The 21,550-nt window shown below is 32.9% G+C and overlaps 1 pseudogene; it reads left to right on the top strand.

Moving 5' to 3' along the window:
- Nucleotides 1-21,550, top strand: part of LOC121391480 — a 52,800-nt pseudogene extending 31,250 nt beyond the window's left edge.

Here is a 21,550-nt window from a genome sequence, read left to right as displayed (position 1 = left end):
GGCAGAGCAAGTGGCGAGCGATCTTTTTTATACCACTTATAGCAGTGAAGCTAGTGATGAGTCATGTCAAAAGGCAATTTCAACTAATGATCCTGAAACTAAACTACAAATTGCTCTTCCCACTAAAAGGAAGAGAATTAGATGTGCATATAGTAATGCATGGAAGAAATCCTATCTATGAAGCAAACCACTCTATCCAGCAGGAGGTAAAGACTATGTTGTATATATTGCTCTAATCTGTCAACATCAAAGCTAGTAGTAATGAATTTAAAAAGTATTATTTGACAAAAAACATAAACGAAATGAAATCAATTCTTTCATCTACCTCATTCACTTCCTTAATAAATCAACATTATGATGTTGTGCGAGGAGGATTCTTGTTCCAGTGTTTATTCTGAGGATCATGTAGCTATAAGAGCTGTTGATCATTTGACAGAATTAATTAAAACCACATGTCATGATTCTAAAATAACAATAAAATGAGATTTAATAGAAGCAAAGCAACCTTGTTGATCCAGGTTATTGGCAATGACATACAATCCTTGTTGATGAATAAGTCCGTAAATAATTTCTTCAGCATTGCTTTTGATGAACTACAAACGTGAGCACTACAAAGGGTATACACTCATTCTCGACTAGTGCAAGCTCCACTTCCTCCTCTCCATTAATATTTCTCCTTCTAAAATTTCATACTACTCAGCACATTAACAAAAAATCTTTTAAAGTCAACAATGTAATTATATTAAGATGGATTGATTTATTTTTTAATTAAACAGGGACTTACTCATTAATAGCTTGTTCATATTTCTCTTCTAGTTCTCTCTGTTTTCTTAAGGCTCTTTCTCTGTCATCATAAGCACTATCTCATGCTTGCTGTAATGCACTGCTTTCTCTCTTCATACATCTCACGAGTTTGTTCTCTCATCTGATCAATCTCAACATTAGTCTTCAGTCTTAAACTATCAAGTTCTTGTTGTAAACGAGACTCATAATCATTCTTTTGTTCTTGTCTAAGTTAAACAGCAAATATAACCAACAGATATCAATTCATTTAATATATATTTGTTATTATTTATAAACAATATGGGTACAAGTATTAAAGAAATTGTATCTAAGGGGGTATGATATATATACCCTCAAGAAAGTCAATTTTACAATATTTGTATTGGGAAAATAGATTATAGTAAACAAGTTGATCAGTATTTAGTAGATACTGCATTACATTTGAAGGGAATTATTATGACATAAGGAAACAAAGACTCTTCCTTCATTCCTCAGAGAAACACACAGACAAGAAGCCATCTAATATCATTACTATCCTTCTGTTTCCTTAACAATCAAAACATAATATAATATTATTATAATAAATAATTAATATTATATAATACATAATATCATATAATACATATTTAATATTATATAATACACACCACTATAGTTATATACTTTTACTTAGGCGTATTTAGACCCGGGCCAGCACGGTCTTTGCCCGGGTAAACTTGTTCAGACCAAAATTATTACATTTTTTCAAAAATAATTTCATTGCTTCAACCAAAATGAATTCATAATCTGTTTTTATTTACACGAAGATTAACCACTAACACATACCAGTTCCAAATTTATGACTTCACCGTTAGCAATTAGCACCTGTATTGTAGAGTTTTGCCTTATAGTTTTCTTTTGAGTGAGTTTTTGAACACTTAGTGAACTGTGATCTGAGTCAGACTGAGTACCAATATGAAAAGAACTCTTAAAGACTTTTGGCTTCTAGTAATAGCAGCAGTAGTGGTGTAGGTCCATCAAAAAAGCATACAATGTTCCAGAGAGTAGGAAGATGACAGTGGAAATGACAGCAATGAAGAATTGACAGAGAAATTAGAGGATTAAATGATCAAGATGGTTAGTGTTAATCTAATAACAAAGTAGTTTGAAATTATTCTTTCTACTTTTCTTGTACTGTACCAGATACAGATGGTGATGATGTTGATCTAGAGTGTCTGCAGGGTTTAGTGATATACCACAATACCAGAAAGTTAATGTACATGTACATGGTTGATAAAAAAGTTTAAAATTGTTATAACTATTAATAACTACTAATTAATAATGATGAATAATTAATAAGCCCTAGTACTATTAGAAACCTAGGTACGCCTATGTACTTTTATAAGAGTGGACTAACTTTTGTCTTACAAACAGTTCATATAATTAATTGTTCCTTTGATTGTTTTTACATCACTAACATGTTCTAACTTGCCTTCATATTCTCTACATCTTTGTGTATAATCAGTAACTTGTTTCTGTAAATAATTCTTGTCTTGTTTTAAGAGAGAATTGATGCTGAGCTGATGTTAACTAAGGAAAAAATTTCATTAAATACTCATATAAAGAAAATACCTTATTAAATATTCATAGCAAACATGATATTAAATATTATCATTTTATAAGCTCCACCCACACAATCATAATGAAGTGGACATCACTGTACTTTGAATATGGGTGTGTCAATATTAAAAAAGACTGTCGCACCCCTTTATTACCTCTGATGTAATTTATCTCTGCTTTCAGTAATTATCTTCTCGTTCATTTCTTTCTCCCATAAGAACTTGTCTCAAAGTTTCTAACTCCCTCTCAAAAGTATCTCTCTCACTGGAAGATCCAAATTAATATTTATTTAATGACCTATTATTAACCCTTACTGTTTTATTGTGTTGTATTGTTTTACTCTTAAAATTGTAGCCTTTTATTTGTAAATTTAGTCTAGTTTCTTCTCATGACAATATATTACATAATAGTTTAAGTTGAGTCATGTCACTCTTTTGATTTTCTAGTTTCTAAGAAAGGAAAACCAGTAACCACATATAAACCGTTGTTACCTTATATGGAACATCAAGTCAAAACATATTTTAAAGGAATGCTTACAAAAGTAATACAGACCACATTAGGTGTATATTGTATGTACTAGTACAATGAACTACAGCTGTAAGTGGATATAAAATATTCCTTTTTATAATTTGATGTGTCATAACTACTTTCTCAATACATAAAATTAGTGACCTCATAATGAAACATATAAAATTAAAAAGATAAATCCAAAAATTTCATTAATCTATTACAATTTTTTACAAATTTTTTATTACAATTTAATACCTCTGTTGTATTTCATTCACCTAGCTAACTGTACACTATAAGACAATGGATATTAGTTGGTAAATATATATATAAATAATACCTCTGTTGTATTTTCATCTTCCATTACATTTCTAGTGGTGGATCATTTAACATATGATTTTCATGTCATCAACAATTAAGGCCTAGTGTATTCATTGATGATGTAATCCTATGAATGATTATATGCAGAAAACGCAGCTTTACAATAGTACATAGCTGATGTTGTACATATGCAAATCATGTGGCATGGAGATTGGCTTTGGAATTTACTCATTGTTATGATAGAAGTCATGTGACTGTTTACCAAGGAGGAAGAACACATACCTCTATATGGTAAGTAATGATAATAATTATAGATATTAAAATTTACCAAATGCATTTTTTGAAAATATTCATTAATTTTAATCATTGTTACAATAGAAATCATATTCATTGTTAAAAGACATATAACAGGTTACTGTAAGTAAAGAACTATTTATCTTAAATTACTAATTATAGTACAACAACAATTATTTAGATTAAAATGGCTACTGGTGATAGTTCATTTGATTGAGATATTAAATGGTAAACCAACTTTAGCTGAGTTATGTAAACATGTTCCTATCAGTACTAACTGGTATATAATGGCACACAACTTAAACTTGATGTTAGAAAGTTAAATGAAATTGAAGACCTATCCAACCTGTACCTTACAAAGTATCAAAATGTATGAAATGTGGCTGGATACTAATCCTCAGGCTACAAGGAGACAAGTTCTGGGACACATTGAAGATGGAAGCTGTTGGACAAATGAGTCTAGCTATTGAGTACGAAAAAATGTTAAGACTATTGTCAGTTCCTATAAACAGTAAGTAACTCATCAGAGAGTGTATAGCTTGTAAATTATTCCTTCTCCTCCATTCACTGTATGCCTAATACATATTCTTCTTGTGTGAGTCAGTCACTATATACCTAATATTGATATTGTCACAGTATATATAGCGATATCTTTATCTATTGATATATTAACATCAAGACACTACCCCACATTTTTTAATGTCATGTCTAGGGCTAGCACAAGAGGATAAAGAATTGAGCATGTAGATATCTAAAGAGATAATATAAAACATTAAATGAATGGATGTATCAAAGTCTGTTCATTATTTGTACATGTTTGTCCACATTTAAAGGAAAACTTTAACAATTTGTTCATAGATAAATATTGTTATCTTAACAAATAAATGTAGTAAATGAACTTTCCATATTATTATATAATACAGTTGTTTTATTTACTTAACATGTTACACAGGATCCCAACAATCATATCAACAATCTGAGTTATTACCTCCTGGGTGGGAAAATAGGGTTTCACATAATGGACGTATCTATTATGTTAATCATAACAGTCCGTATTATTACCTGGGAAAAACCTCTTGTAGAGCTATTGTCCAGTTCTCTTATAACAAAGCAATGATGATCAGCTAAACTTAATGTGTGGAGATGTTATCAAAGATGTCATTAAGGTATGTATGGAAAGAGAGACTTCCATCCATTCAACTCTACTGAAAATATCATTTTCATAGGTTGACAAAAGAATGGTACATGGGAACCCTTAATACAACCAGTGGGGGATGTTCCCCAAGAGCCATGTTAAACTGACTCAACCTTCTCTTTCTGAATTAAGTAAGTCTCATCTTAATTGATAATAGTGATAGTCTTAAGGAGATACATGTCAGTCATTAATAATGTGTATTTTATTGGAAGGATGTATTATATTGCCTCATAAACAAATATTTAATAAATACCATTTATTAGTGTTAACAATGCAAACTTCTGCAATATTATTGTATCAGTAGTAAATGTTATCATGTTGTTATATTTTATATAGACTTATCACTAACTATTTCCCTTACATATTATTTCTATAGGCGTCATCTTCGATATCTGAATCAACATCAGATCAAATCAAAACAGAACATGTACAAGTTACAACATCTGAAACTAAGGTAAGTTACTACATAATTTGGAAGTTTTAGTTTTTAAGGCTATCTTTTGCAATATACCATCACTAACCAAAATTTAAATATAACTATTAATTTATAATGATAAGAATGACAAGAGATACAAAATCTTCAGATTTACTGAACACTGTTATGTATATCAGTTAGTTAGTTTGCTAGAGAGAGCTTCTTAGACTTGTAAGGTCTCCTCCTTTTTAAGCATTTCATTGCAGACTAAGAGACTAAAGAGGACATGCAGGAATTATCATTACATTAATGACATCATAATAATGTCATTACATTATAATAAAATGATTATTTTATAAAATATGTCACATGTCCATACTTTTTTCTACCTACAGTGTTATATGTAGCATTTTCTCTCTCATATATTGTTCACTAATGATATCAATAAGCTCTGTCTATTATGGACAAAAAAACATAAAAGCTTCAATATGCCTGACAAAAAAATTTACAACCATAATACCAAGTTATGTTGATGGCGTAGGTCATTACTGGAATTATACTAAACCACAATCATACTCAACATGAAGAGAATGTTGGATGTTATGAGTATAGTGTAGTCCAATCAAAGAGATGGACAATCTCATGTAGCCTGCCACTCCTCTCCTAATAGATATATTTATGAAGTCCCCAATGTATGTGTGCATAGATATTCTTCAGCCTTCCTTTAAATATTACTAGTTTACAGCTTTTAGGAATATTCTATTAAAATACCCAGAACTAAGACTGGTATAAGTGAATTAATATTACACTAAATATATAATTGTCATTTAATATATAAAGTTTTATAAATGTACTGATGTACATGTATTTTAAATGACACATTGTGAGTCATATGACAACACTATATTATAACATTTTGTAAAGTACTAGCACTATACTCATATACTGGACTGGTAATGAAATTTACTTAATTACTAATGTTAAATAGATTTAATATAGTGAAATATTACTTTGCCAAACAAAAGTCTACAAAAGTTCATTCAATATATTAAATACACAATAAACAAGACATGTACTCTATTTATCTGTTACATAATGGCAGGTTGTCTGTAATGTACTAGTTATCCTTGCAGTTATCTACCAGGTATCCTGTACTGGTCTCAGTAGCTTTGTAAGATATTGATATCCTCATCCAGCTGACTAAGATCATTGAGTCTAATATATCAATAGCACTTTAGCCTTTTAAACTGATACCGTAAATTATTAGTACAACAATTCAGTACCTTGCGCGCCTGTGTCACTAGATATCGACATCCCCATCCTGACTCAAGTCATCTCTAATATAGTAAATTATTAGTTATAACACTCAGTAAATTAATTTTGCTTTGTAGAATCTGTTCATCTCCTTACATTTTGGCTATAGTAACCTAACATTAGTAATGGCATTATCTTCCTTGTCAGGCCTTGACAATCGTAGTTGACATGTTAGGTGTGTGTGTATAGGCTTATTGTTGTGTGTGTAAAATATTATATAGTAAACTATGTTTTTATTATAGGAGACATGGAAGTGTTAAATGGAGTATAATAAGTTTAAACTTACTTCATCTACTGTGGCAGAATGTAAAAAGTGATACTCAATTAACGAGACCACAACACACAACATGAGGATTGAACTTAACTCATTATCTCCTCAAAAGTTTACTACAATATTGACTGATATTAATGAATGTCAAGTGAGGAGACTTGATATATGGAACACATCATTTTGATAGTAACTGTGTCAGTCAACTGTCACAAGTAGTTACTCATAGCAAAACAATGAGGAACTACGTCTTCACTCCTCACCTAATCTTACCAGAGGCCTACCATTTACTAACAATACCTCTCAACTGACAATAAAATAATCAAGGAATTATACTTGTGGGATGACAATAACATTTCTGATAAAGATATACCTCATTTCTGTCATCTCATTACTAAAAATAAAATGTACAAGAACTAGTTCTCATTAACTGTCCTGAAAATACTAAATTTGGTGAACAACAATTACAAAATGTTGTTGTTAAAAATAAATAGTTTGAAGTATTGCGGATTAATTATAATAGACTCCGTTAATTATTAGTTTTATTCTTGTACTATGTTGATATTTTGCTAAAAATAAATTCTTTTAAATTCCTATAAGTTAATTATTAGTTAAATACTTAAGTTTCCAGTTCTTTGGCCTTCTAAACAAAGTTAACAATTTTTATAATTCACTTTTTTCTAGTAAAAAGAAAATTGACCAAGCCTACATTAGTTAATAATAAATGCTTCAATATTGTTATTTCTAATATTTACAAATAGAATTATAAATAACAAACTAGACTAAATTGTAATTAATAGTCCTCTAGTTAGTAGCTATATAAAATCAAATATTATTGTTAGTATTTAGGATGCATATTCTTTTGTGTATATCAGCTCTCTGCTTTAATTCACTGTACCAAGAAGGAGAACCTGATGAGTCTAAAACATGAAAGACATTTATAAACACTCTGTATATAGTGGACCTCTAGGATGACTAGTGAATATCAGTAATTATAACAGTAACTTAGGATACCCTACATTGTACTATTAGACTAGTGAATATCACTTACAAAAATAGTTGGCTGAAGTAGATCTACAGTGCTGTTTCCAAGATGTGTCTCATTCAGATGGGCCCCCCTCCCACTTCTCCCAACACTCTTAAACTATATCCTTCATAATATTAGTTCCTAATTAAATGAATATAGTAATACCTTAGCTCTTTATTTATTAAGTCAGGGGTTCCTCCCGTGTTGTGATAAACAATCTCTCAAAATTAGCCGTCATTAGGTTCTCTCTTGTATCATTTTTATATGAGATTACTTTAGTTCTCTATAAAAACGTATTTGATTTCTCTCTATCATATTATATCATCTTGCTTTAATCAAAGAGGTTTTGTGGATGCATGTCGCCTATATTGTTACGATGACTTTCTGGTCAGTGTACCAAGTTCATTATTTGCTGATGGTTTTAGTACTGCTTCCATAAATGAATAAAGTAATATTGATCTGAGCTCAATTTGTTTTGACTATGGTCAGTTCTCGTTTATCATTATAACAATTTTATACATAAAAGTATAAAGTAATATAACGTTATGTTTAATGGTCTCTCATTTATCATTAAAACAATCTTATACATAAAAGTATAAAGTAATATTTGGGTAGAAACTAAACAAGAATTTAAAGTGGCATTTCACCATGTTTCTAGACCTGCAATGTTAAGATATTGTGAAATAATTTTTCATTTAGGTATTGCACATTGAATATTAAATATTGACTGACTAGTAAAATTTGAAATGTTGACTATTAACTCAATATTTAATTTTCCAATGCATTCCTTTTGAAAATTTGTTTGCAATTTAATGATTAAGCAATAACACAATGAAAAGTCTAACAATGAATATTTAATTTGTTTAAACAAATAAAAAAGGCCAATAATCAAATTTTTTTAATAATACAATATCCACTGACTGAGAACACATACTCAGTGGGTAAGTAAAATGACTTTTACTACAGATATTAATTTTACCAAATACATTTTTAAAAGAGTCATTAGTCTTATTCATTGTTATATTGGAAATCATATTCATTTTATGATAAGTGTCATATGATAGGTTTCCAAGGAGGGGATAAAAGTGTTGTACGCGTAAAAGACAGATATACTTTGTTCAGTAAGTAAAATAACTATTATCTTAATTGCTCATTATATATAGTACAACAACAATATTTAGATTAAAATGGCTACTAGAGATAGTTCATTTGATAAGGTGTTTTAATTGGTAAACCAACTTTAGCTGAGTTATGTGCACATGTTTCCTATCAGTACTAACTGGAAGATGATGGGACCCTACTTGATTGATGTTAGAAAATAATTATTAAATGAAATCGACCATGAGTCAAAGTTTGTCTCTAACAGAGTGTTAAAGATGTATGAACTGTGGCTGAATACTAAACCTCAGGCTACAAGGAGACAAATTGTGGGCACATTGAAGATGGAAGCTGTTGGACAAATGAGTTTTAGCTATTGAGTACAAAAAAATGTTAAGACAATTGTCAGTTCCTATAAAACAGTAAGTGACAGAGAGTGTATAATTGGTAAATTATTCAATCCCTCCATTATAGTATCAGACACTCCTAATGAAGCAGTTGCTATTCTACAGAACTATTACACTGCCCTATTACAGTCTCTGATCTATCCTGTTGATGTGTCTCATTATTATATAGTGAGAGATGTATTAGTGAAAGAACTCCTGGATGAGATGAAACACTTGATAACTCAGCTGAAAATAAGAAGACAATTCTCTTAACTGCTATACACACAGCAGTTTCTTCACATCACAAAAACCCTCCAAACATTTGCTACAGTTTTGTCCAAATATGAAGAGACCAAAAGCTTTAGCAAACAAATTATTCAGGGAATATGGTAAATACTATATATTATTATTCCCTAGGTCTATCTTCATTCATTCAGCTCAAAAATTTTCAGAAGACAAGGAGATATCAACAGCTCCTAATGAAGCTGTGACAGATCAAAGTATCCTGAACAATGTGCTAGTGATATTCTTCGTTGTCCACTATGCCACTCTATCCCAGTCTCTACATGATCCTATTAGTATTGGATGGCTACTTTGTGATCAAGATCCAACGATAATATCGAAGAAACACTAAGTTAGTCTAGAACATTCTAGTCATCTGAATCAGTGATTAAAAGGAGTCCTTTTAAAAGTACTACGTCGTGCTGTTCATATCAATCATCATAACCTGGAGGTGTTTGCTAGTGTGTGTTAAAGAGATTCACTGAAAATGTACCACTTGGTAATTGCTATCTTCAATGATTATGGTTAGTATATAAATTATGAATTATATATAGTACATATTAATATGATTATAGTGAAAACAGTGATGAAGGACAAAGTTTCAATTTTGTAAACGAAGACACTATTATCAGTGATGGTATACTAATATAATTATTATAATAACTTATTAACATAATGTATTTTGTATTTCAGTAACTACCACCATTGACAACAGTACACACAAGATACTACTGTTAATAGTAGTACACAAACAAGGTAAGTATATTATTATTTTTATAAAAAAATGATCTGTGTATAATAGAGTTTTTCGTAAAATTCCAGTTCCTTGAAGTTCGAGTTCACAATTTACTGGCATTAGAACAGAATTTGGTATTACCTTTTGTGTGGGAGTCTTACTGAAGATTCAAATAAGTGGTATAATATTTAACAATTCAAAGGATTGTTTTTTTTTGTGTGTGTTTTTTTTTTTTGTTTTGTGGTCTTTTGTGTTTTGTCCTTTTCTGAGCAGCGAGAGAGTACTTACGAATCAAAACTTATATAGCAAAGTAGACACCAGAACCTTCTAGAACATTCTAAGAAACACTACAATAACACACAGAGTTAATTAATATTTGTGGTTATGATAAGACTGCTATACACAACAATACTTATATACAACAATACTTATACAATACATTAAGTCAATCTGTAGAAAGTGTCATTTTTCTACATCCTTCTCATTTCTTACAGATTGATTTGTCCTTTTCTTCTTTACAACCGATGAGTTCGTTTTTAATTCCCATCATGCTACGAAAACTTCCAAAATTTTTCTTTACTTAGTCCCTTGGTAAATATGTCAGCGATCATTTTTCAGATGGGCAATACATAATCTTGATAAATTCGTTTCTTAACTTGCTCCCTTTACAAAGTGGTACTTATACCTATGTGCTTGGTTCTTCTATGAAAAGCGGATTTCTTAGTCATGCTAATTGTAGAGTGATTATCTTCATATATGTCAGGTATATGAACCTTCAAAAGCGAATATGAAGGCTCTACAATGAAAGACAAGAGGGTTGATGCAATGATCAACTATTATACATAATGACACTATGACTAGGAGAAGTTTGGCTAATGGAGGACAGGAGAAGTGATGAAACCTGTGATGATTTAAGAATAAATAGACACATAGGTAGAGTTGATAAGGCTGACAAAATGCTGTCATATTACAACTTTTCACATAGGACCATGAAATGGTAGAAAAGGCCACCATTCATCTCATTGATATAGCTGTAGTTATAGCGAAAGTTGTAGTGTGGGTGCTACCACTTTCAGTAATAAACAGTGGAGTGTTGGTTCACAAACTGCTGTTGTAACAGAAAAATGTTGGGGACTCAGACTGAAAATGTAAGATTGAAAACCATCTATAACCAAACTGATGAAATTGTGATGGTTAAGAAAACAATAAACTTAAAGTAACTACACATGTATTATAAGGTGACAAATGGCTTTATATTATCATTTAAGACTACGTGAAGGAACAAAGTTATCAAAATACACAATGCTGGTTGTTAGTTTTTCTTGAAGTGAAGGCAGACTTTTGAAGTATAGAGATCACTCAGAGAATAATGCTTCAGAAATATACCCAAAAGCCTTGCTAATCATCACCAATGATAATGTGTCGTACTTAAGTGCTGAGGGTGGAATAAGCCTAAACAAGCAGGCAATGTCAGTGACCAGGTAAATAACTTTAATACAACAATACTCTTATATATTATGTAATAGAACAGAAGGTTTCAGTTAATAATGTACCTTATTCTGCTGAAGTGAATGTGTTAAGAGAGGATTTAACAGCCTAATCCATCATTACCAAGTTTTCATATCACCTAAGTTATTTTAATATACGTTTGTAAATTTTAGATTATCATGGATTTAAATCAATTGAACAATTGTCAAGCTGGTGTTGGTGTCATGTTGCTCGGAAATGGAACTCAATCCCATGTTGGAAAAATGCAAGACATTTTGTTTTGATGTGGTACTTTTTAGTATGTGACAAAACTACATTTTATTTTGACATTTATGAATATCATGTCATACACCCAGATACACCATCATTGTTATATGTGTACCATTCATATCTTGTGTGATCGCAGTGTTCTTAGGTTATATAAACCAGTTTAGTTCTTATTTGTAACAAAAAAATATTACCTTTCATGAACAGTTTAAGTTTAATACACATTGTGAAAATGATACACAATATTTCGTGCTATGGTGTTCATAACACACTATAAACTTGTGCAGACCAATGGTGTTAAGCATAAATGTGGGTATAACAAAACTCCACTTTTACAGCGATATGTTAAAGTTGTGTTTCTTTCTATGACTTCACTATATATAGTCATATATTGCTCGGATCATGTGTACGAAGCCTATGATGATTTTATAAGGTTTCTACATTTTTTCTTTTTTTATTAAGAACAGTATTAAACAAAGATATATACTATGTACCTTAAAAGTGTCTATTAGTTTGGGGATGTCATCAACCAATGTTTTTTTTCATTGAACTGATTATTGAACTGTTGCTGGGATTTGGCAAAGCATATTTTCTAAGGTTTTAGCTTCAAAATATGCATAAAAGTAAGTGAATTTTTAAGCTTTACCTTTTATGACTTTGTTGTAACCTGACTTATGGGATTCAAGCTTGATGACTCAGTGTATTTGGAATATTTGTTACATTACAACAACGAAGTGTATGGAAACTTCTGAGGTTCACATTCAAATCTGGTCCAAAATGAAACATAAGACAAGTTCTCAAGTTTTGCAGAAGAACAATGATCCAAAAAGAAAACATAGTTGCTGTAACATCTGCTGGTAGTAAGGAAGCATGCTCTTCTTTGCCCTCTTCTGAGTAGTGACAAAGCTATACTTAAAAATCTGACTTTTTATAGACATCTTCAATGACATTACAGATAGAACATGCTAGAGATTTAAAATTCAATATCAAAGACACGCTTTATATTTATATTAGATTGTTCAAGTGTTAATACTTTTAATTATCCATTATTAACAGAATTGCGCATGCGCATTATATTCTAGTATGACGTCAGTAATTTAGTAACACCTCAAGAGGAAAGAAACGCGTGTTGTGTTACTAGTTGTTTGTTAGCTTTTCTAACGTTACAACAGTCTAATGAAACCACTCAACAATGATTTGGAAGTGTCTCTGCTATATTTTTCATACAGTTTCAAGATAAATGAGGAAGTTTGAATAGTTAGGGAGTTGTGACACCTTTCTTTAGTGTACAAGCTTTACTATGTAAAGTATACTTTCGTCTCTTGTATACCTTATATATAGCGAATATATGTTAGTAGATGTTGTTTGTATTTGCTATATTAGAGCTTGTTTGAAGATAAAGCAAATTTACCTATTTTTTTATCTTATGATAAAGTAGTAAGCAATCAATTTCTAGCTTCACTGTGTGGTATAAATATTGTTGTATTCCTACAAAAATATGTGATATGTATTTTAGATATATATGAACTTGTCTTCTTTTGTCATATCGCAATGTTACTTTACTTCATCTTTCTTCTTTCATTTGATCGTCTGGCATACTTGTAATGAACGTAAGGGACTGAAAAGGAAGGCCATGAGACTGGACAAACTATTTTACTTACTAAGAAGTTTATCACGCGTGTCTTAGGAAAGACTTTAGCATTTCTTTCTGAAGGTGCATAGTATGACATGGGGTCTATTCATTACTATAGCAATATCTCTGAATATTTATAAGGTACTGAAAACATCGTGATTCTTGAGAGACATTAGTCTTAATAGGACATTAAAATATTTTCAGCTCTCTTTTTGTCACCTTTACATGATAATTTTTGCGTGGTTGTATCACGGGTAGTTACTAAATTATTTGCGCCTTTCTTTCACCTTTTCATTTTATACATGTTTTTTGGATATTTGAGGTATTTAACAAGTTTCATTCATTTCAATCAAGTTCATCACTGCCATCAAAAGACTATTCCCTGAAACATTCATCCTCTGACAATATCAACTATTATTTCGAAGTCATAACAGTTGTACAATACTTTGTGGTTTGCATTTTACCTTGATAAGTGACAAGTCTTTGAATAATCATGTGATGTTAATTTAAATTATCGAGTATATAAGTATATATTGTATTGCAATCTAGCTGTCTAAACGAATGTCTAGCTAAAAATGCAGCCGTCATAAAGCATTACTAGAGTACTAAACATAATGTTGCATGACAAGTATACTTCGTGATTGGTAATTACATCCACATTTTCAATGAGGAGTGTACTTGTCAATGACAAATAAAGGGTTTAATAACAAGAATTAGTATAGTTTAATCCAACAATTACCCATGTAAGCACCCAGTTACTACATTAATACTAATAAAACATTGAAAAGTCTTCCCATTCAGCCAATGAGTGACCTGGCTAAGTCTTCTGACATAAGAGTTTTTGTATTCTTAAGGTTGTGGGATACCTTTACAGCCATGTTGTTTTTTATTCAACTTTCTATTTAACTGTTGCGAGATTTTCAACAACATATTTCGTGTGTGCTGTACTATGTTTACTACCTAATACCAGTCCAAAGATACAATCATTAACCCAGTGTATTGTATAACTTTCCTTCGAGTTTTTAAATTACGATTAAGCCAACAAAAAATGCAAAAGCAAAAGAAGCCAAATTTTTAACCTCTTGGCTACTAGAACTTATACCTTGATTTTATAGCCTCTAAAAATTATAAAGTAAGCAAATTTTTTAAAGCCTTACCTCTCATGACTTTGTATTAACCTGAACTCAGTGATTCAAGCTTGGTCCCCATGTACATGAATATTATGTACTACTTGTGGTACCTAAAGCAAAAGAGAGGACATTTACTGCATGATTTATATATAATTTTTCAGCTTCTTTTCTATAAACTAGATTTTGTCTTGTATCTGCCACTGGTTTTTGTCCATTTTATTAACTAGAACACAAATATTATCACACTAATTGCCGTATATTATACACACATACACCCAGGGCTGTAGTGTGATACCAACAGATAACTGCCACATGCCTTTCATGCTTTTGCATGATTTGAAAGGGCTGCTGTTAGTCTGCTGATATCTCTCTCTCATCATGCCTTTGGCTCCTTCTAAACTCTTTGGAAAATGGCAATATATATACAAAAAAAAACCAAATGCTATAATTGTGCTTACCCGAAACTTCAAAAAAAATGGTCAAACACAAAAGTATCTGTGTTTGAAGAAGAAATAAAAACAATGATAATGCAATTGCTAACCTGAATTTTACAGTTTTCCACACACCCTCTCCTTGATTGACCACCATTTATGCATTCCTTAACCATACAGATGCTGGTTTTTCTGCAGAATTAACACACAATAATAATGTTCAAGTAAGTGCAGTTATGTGTGTTTGCACATTGATGTTGTAGACATACTCATTGCAAGAAATGGACTATGGTTGCAGTATTCACTTACAAAGGGAGGAGATATTCAGACTGCATCTGTCTGTTTGACAGCACTGTAATCTTAGAAGATTCCTAAATTGCCAGAAAGATAAAAAATAAGTGTGTATGTCGATCGGCCTCTTTTAAGATACTTTGTCATGACAGTTGTACTGCACTTGCAGGCCTCTCACTAGGCGCTTCAAGGCCTGGATTACACCACCTTCATTGGCAAACCTCGTCAAATTGAAGCCTTTGAATTTGCTGGCATCCAGATAGCCATTACACACTTTCATCAAGTAGTTACAGAAGGGCAGTTACAGAACTTTTTGTTAGGGAGTTACCCTGCTGTAATAAAGTGCCATGCGGCCCGGTTTTTAGAAAACATCCTTGACCTGCATTGGCAATGAGGCTGTCATGCATCGTTGGTTGATGGTCTTTTCGATCTTGGTCTACTGGATGAGAGAGTAGCAGAATGTCCACTACTAATCTATCCAGGTGTGACAGGAGGAAACCACACTAGACAGCTAGCACTCAATGAGTTGCCCAATGTATTAGCACTCACCAAGAATCATTTGAGTTTCTTCCAATATCTCCTCAGTCTGGAAAGTATCCCTGACAGCAACATGCTTAACAAACGTGTTAAGGAATACATTAACATCACCTTTCATTTAAGACTCAAAAGACATGGGGACAATACTAAGAGGAGGATTAGTGCATTCGTTATAACTTTGGTTTATTTCATAGACAGCGTAATAACATGGCATGTAGCCTATAAAACATACTTGATAATTATTAATACTTTTAAGTACTAGTGCTAGTACTAGTCATGTAATCATCATACAAATAAGGCTATAAATAAATATAGTTATACAAAGATGAGAATAATGTGTGTGCTACATTTTTTTTCTTTCCTCTGTAAAAATTTAAGGCCAGTGGCTACTTTCCGTAATTGGCCTGAAGGCTCTAAATAGGTATACACTCATTCTCATCTAGTGCAAGCTCCACTTTCCTCCTCCTCTCCTTCGAATGTAGGCAAGTGCTCCATCGTGAAATTACCCAGTTCAATAAAAAGAAAGTCCTAATTATGGCCATAGTCCCCATGTACATGAATATTATGTACTACTTTAGTACTATGTACTAAAGCAAAAGAGAGTGACATTACTGCATGATTTATATATAATTTTTAGCTTCTTTTCTATAACTAGATTTTGTCTTGTATCTGCCACTGGTTTTTTTTGTCCATTTAATTCAAACTAGAACACAAATATTATCACACTAATTGCACGGTATATTATACACACATACACCCAGGGCGGTAGTGTGAGATACCAACAGACTAACTGCCACATGCCTTTCATGCTTTTTGCATGATTTGAAAGGGCTGCTAGTCTGCTGATATCTCTCTCTCCATGCCTTTGTCCTTCTAAACTCTTTGGAAAGTGGCAATATATATACAAAAAAAAACCAAATAGCTATAATTCTCTGCTTACCGAACTTCATAAAAATGGTCCAAACACAAAGTATCTGTGTTGAAGAAGAAATAAAAAACAATGATAATAGCAATTGCTAACTGAATTTACAGTTTTTCCCACACCCCTCCTTGATTGACCCCCATTTATGCATTTCCTTAACCATACAGATGCTGGTTTTCGTTTCTGCAGAATTAAACACAATAATAATGTTCAAGTAAGTGCAGTTATGTGTGGTTTTGCACATTGATGTGTAGACATTACTCATTGCAAGAAATGGACTATGGCTGCAGTATTCACTTACAAAGGAGGAGGTATTCAGACTGCATCTGTCTGTTTTGACAGCACTGTAATCTTAGAAGATTCCTAAATTGCCAGAAAAGATATAAAAATAAGTGTGTAATGTCGATCGGCTCTCTTTTAGTACTTTGTCATGACAGTTGTACTGCACTTGCAGGCCTCTCACTAGGCCTTCAAGGCCTGGATTACACCACCTTCATTGGCAAACCTCGTCAATTGAAGCCCTTGAATTTGCTGGCATCCAGATAGCCATTACACACTTTCATCAAGTATTTACAGAAGGGCAGTTACAGAACCTTTTGTTTAGAGAGTTACCCTGCTGTAATAAGTGCCATGCTGGCCCCCGTTTTAGAAAACATCCTTGACCTGCATTGGCAATGAGGCTGTCATGCATCGTTGGTTGATGGTCTTTCCGATCTTGGTCTACTGGATTAGAGAGTAAGCAGAATGTCCACTACTATCTATCCAGTGTGACTAGGAGGAAACACACTAAGACACGTTAGTACTCAATGAGTTGCCCAATGTATTTAAGCACTCACCAAGAATCATTTGAGTTGCTTCCCAATATCTCCTTCAGTCTGAAAGTATCCTGACAGTCAACATTGCTTGAACAACGTGTTAAGGAAATACATTAACATCACCTTTCATTTAAGACTAAAAGGACATGGGACAATACTAAGAGGGAGGATAGTGCATTCAGTCATACTTTGTTATTTCATAGACAGCGTACCATGGCATGTAGCCCTCATAAACCATCCTTGATAATTATTAATACTTTTAAGTACTAGTGCTAGTACTAGTCATTGTAATCATCATACAATAAGGCTATAAAATAAATATAGTTCTACAAAGATGAGAATAATGTGTGTGCTTACATTTTTTTCTTCCTCTGTAAAAAATTATTACGGCCATGGCTCGCTTCCGTAATTGGGGGGGGGCTGAAGCTCTAAATAGGTATACACTCATTATCATCTCGTAACAACTCCACTTTCTCCTCTCCTGGATGTAGGCACGTGCTCCATCGTGAAATTACACAGTTCATAAAAAAGAAAGTCCTAATTATGGCCATAGTCCCCATGTACATGAATATTATGTACTACTTTAAGTACTATGTACTAAAGCAAAGGAGAGTGACATTACTGCATGATTTATATATAATTTTTAAGCTTCTTTTCTATAACTTGATTTTGTTGTGTTATCTGCCACTGGTTTTTTGTCCATTTTATTAACTCGAACACAAAATATTATCACACTTATTGCACGGATATTATACACATATACACCCAGGGTGGTAGTGTGATACCAACAGACTGCCACATGCTTTTGCACGCACTGTTTTTAGTACTTTGTCATGGCAGTTGGTACTGCACTTGCAGGCCTGTCACTAGGCGCTTGAAGGCCTGGATTACGCCACTTCATTGGTGAAATTGAATCCCTTGAATTTGCATGCATCCACATAGCCATTAACCATTTTCATCAAGTAGTCACAGGGCAGTTTACAGAACCTTCTTATTAGAGAGAGTTACCCGCTGTAATAAGTGCCATGCCTGGCCTAGTTTGGAAACGTCGGCAATCAACAATTAGGGTGTCATTGACGAACAGCTGGATTGGTGGAGGTTGCTTTTCTTCACTTTTCTACGCCACCAACCTCTGCCAATTTGATGAGCATCACCCTCTTCCTTACCGACTCACAAAGTGCCCATGGCATGTGACCTGACTTTGCCCCATCGAGGTGTTCCCCAGGAATTTGGAACATCCCCTTCTTGCGGAGTTGTGCCTCATTGGACACCCCAAGTTGTCTGAGGGAGCATTTTTGGTTTTTTTTAAGAAAAGAGAATCAGCTTTTGACCATGTCCACACCTGACATGCTGACGGATCAATCTCATGCTGACATTTTGAACAAGCATGTCACCATGAGGACGGTCTCTGGGGATTTGAGAAAAACGAGTCACCTTTTGTCTTTTGTCAGAGCTTCCACTGCATGAAAAAGGGCCTCCAGACCGAGGTTGTACTAGACAACCTACATCGCTGCATAATTAAACGAACACAATAATATAATAATGTACATGTTTTGCATCTACTTGTGTTTGCTACACATTGTAGGCATTACTTGTTGCAGGAATGCATGCAATGGACTAAAGACTTAACAATTCTTTAATATCTTATTGTCAACCATCAAGAAAATAAACAAGAAAACTTAGCATGTGCCAAACGTAAAAATACACCTTGAAGTAATTATATGTTTTTGCATAATTTTACTTAGATATTTCTAAGTTTGAAGTACTGAAATACATTCATAATAAAAGAATCAATTTTTTAGTAAAAGGTAAAAGCCCATGATGGCTCGTGCTTTGCTTGTTTTTTATTTTTAAACATTGAGAAGTTAGCCAGCCAGCAAAAGTACATTTTTTGGTTTTTTTAAAGAAAAGAGAATCCGCTTTTTGACCATGTCCAACCCTAGAGGCTTCCAGGATCCATTGCTGACTTTTTAAATGAGCAACTTCACCATGAGACAAGGACCTACCCCTTGCCAGCAGTTCTAACCTCCATTCCATAATTCCACTACTATCCGATCCAGTGTGACAGGAGGAAACCACATAGACAGGCTAGCACTCCAATGAGTTGCCCAACAGATTTAAGTTATCACCAAGAATTTATTGAGTTGCTTCCAATATCTCCTTCAGTCTGGGAAGTTCCTGACAGCAACATTGCTTAAGCAACCTGTTAAAGAAATACATTAACATCACCTTTTTTTCTCCGTTAAGACTAACGACATGGGACAATACTAGAGTGAGGATTAGTACATTCAGTACACTTTGGTTTATTTCAAGACAGCGTAACATGGCATGTAGCCATAACCATACTTGGATAATCTATTATACTTGTATTAACAGAACACAAATATTATGACACTTATTTGCCAGTTATATTATACACATACACCAGGGCTGTAGTGCGATACAAGCAGACTAACTGCCAAATGGCTTTCATGCTTTTTTGCAATATTTCAAAGGGCTGCTAGTCTGCCGATAACTTTTTCCCTCCGTGCTTTGCTCCTTCTAGACTCTTTGGAAATGAAAATATATATACAAAAGTAACAAATATAGCTATAATTTGTGCTGTACCACCAAAACTTTATAAAATGGCTCAACACAAAGTATCTTTGTTGAAGAATAAATAAAAAATGATAATGCAATTCCTAACTGAACCTTACAGCCAAGATTTATGCATTCCTAACCACATAAGGATGCTGGTTTTCTGCAGAATTAACCTCTTTCACGGGACAGGGTTAAAATAATTAATTACATGCGTGGGCAGCCATTTTGTGATGTCAATGAATTTTGACACACCACTTTTTTACAAAGTGTCATAATTTCTGAAAAGCAGAAGGGCAACAAAAACAAATGCATCACAATTATTAAGAATAGGTTGGTAGAAGCTAAAGAGACGTTTTTTCCTTGATGGCATCGACTTTTACAGTGTAATGAAAAGGAGATAATGTAAATACAGTTTTTCTTTATATTATCTTTTATTTGTTTTGTGTAATAAAGCTAAATGATTTATGTAATATGTAGGCCTATCATTCTAGCAAAGGTATTCAAGATTTAGAACTGTATGCCAAAAGTTCATGGCGCTAGGCCAACCTTGTTTACAAGCGTCTTCTCAGGATGGCACCATTTTAGAAGTGTTGGTGGTGTTTTTTTGCAAACTTGCCAAATGCAAAATGCGTTTCTCTGCACGCAAGTGGGACATTTGAATCTCTTTAGCAATCATGCCAGCACAGTATGGACTTATTTATAAGCTTTAGTAAAGTAGTAAAAGTGAGATATACTGCCAAACATGGAGAGAAAAGATCGACATCAACTCACTCGACGGGAAATACTTCAAACCTAAAACCAAAGAGCATTTGTTAGGTAGATGTTTTTCCAAGTCTTACCGCTTTTTGGGAAAGAAAAAAGCATTCAGAAAAAGAGAAAAGAAGCAAAAGAGATGGAGTCAGACTTGCTTGGAAGCTCCACCCATTCGGACACGCCTAATTCGAAGTAAAAGCAAAGATGGTTTCCACATGTACATGTAAGTCAATCTCAATCTACTTTCATCATCCATTATCATTTTCTACTGGTGTTGTGTGTTTGTAGTATTCATTTCCTTATCTTTATTTTTAGTATCATGAGTATTACTTTTGTGTTTTTTAGGTATGAAGCCCTGAATGGCGATGGTACTGAAAATAAATACTCAAGTACTCAGTTGAAGCTATATTTACAGAAGGTTGGCGCAGCACGGCCAGAGTCATACCCCTGGCTAAAGCCAAAAGCCTATGTCATATAA

The sequence above is a fragment of the Gigantopelta aegis genome, unplaced genomic scaffold (genome assembly GCF_016097555.1).
Source record: "Gigantopelta aegis isolate Gae_Host unplaced genomic scaffold, Gae_host_genome ctg2526_pilon_pilon, whole genome shotgun sequence".
NCBI lineage: Eukaryota > Metazoa > Mollusca > Gastropoda > Neomphalida > Peltospiridae > Gigantopelta > Gigantopelta aegis.
This window is presented reverse-complemented; position numbering and strand designations above follow the sequence as displayed.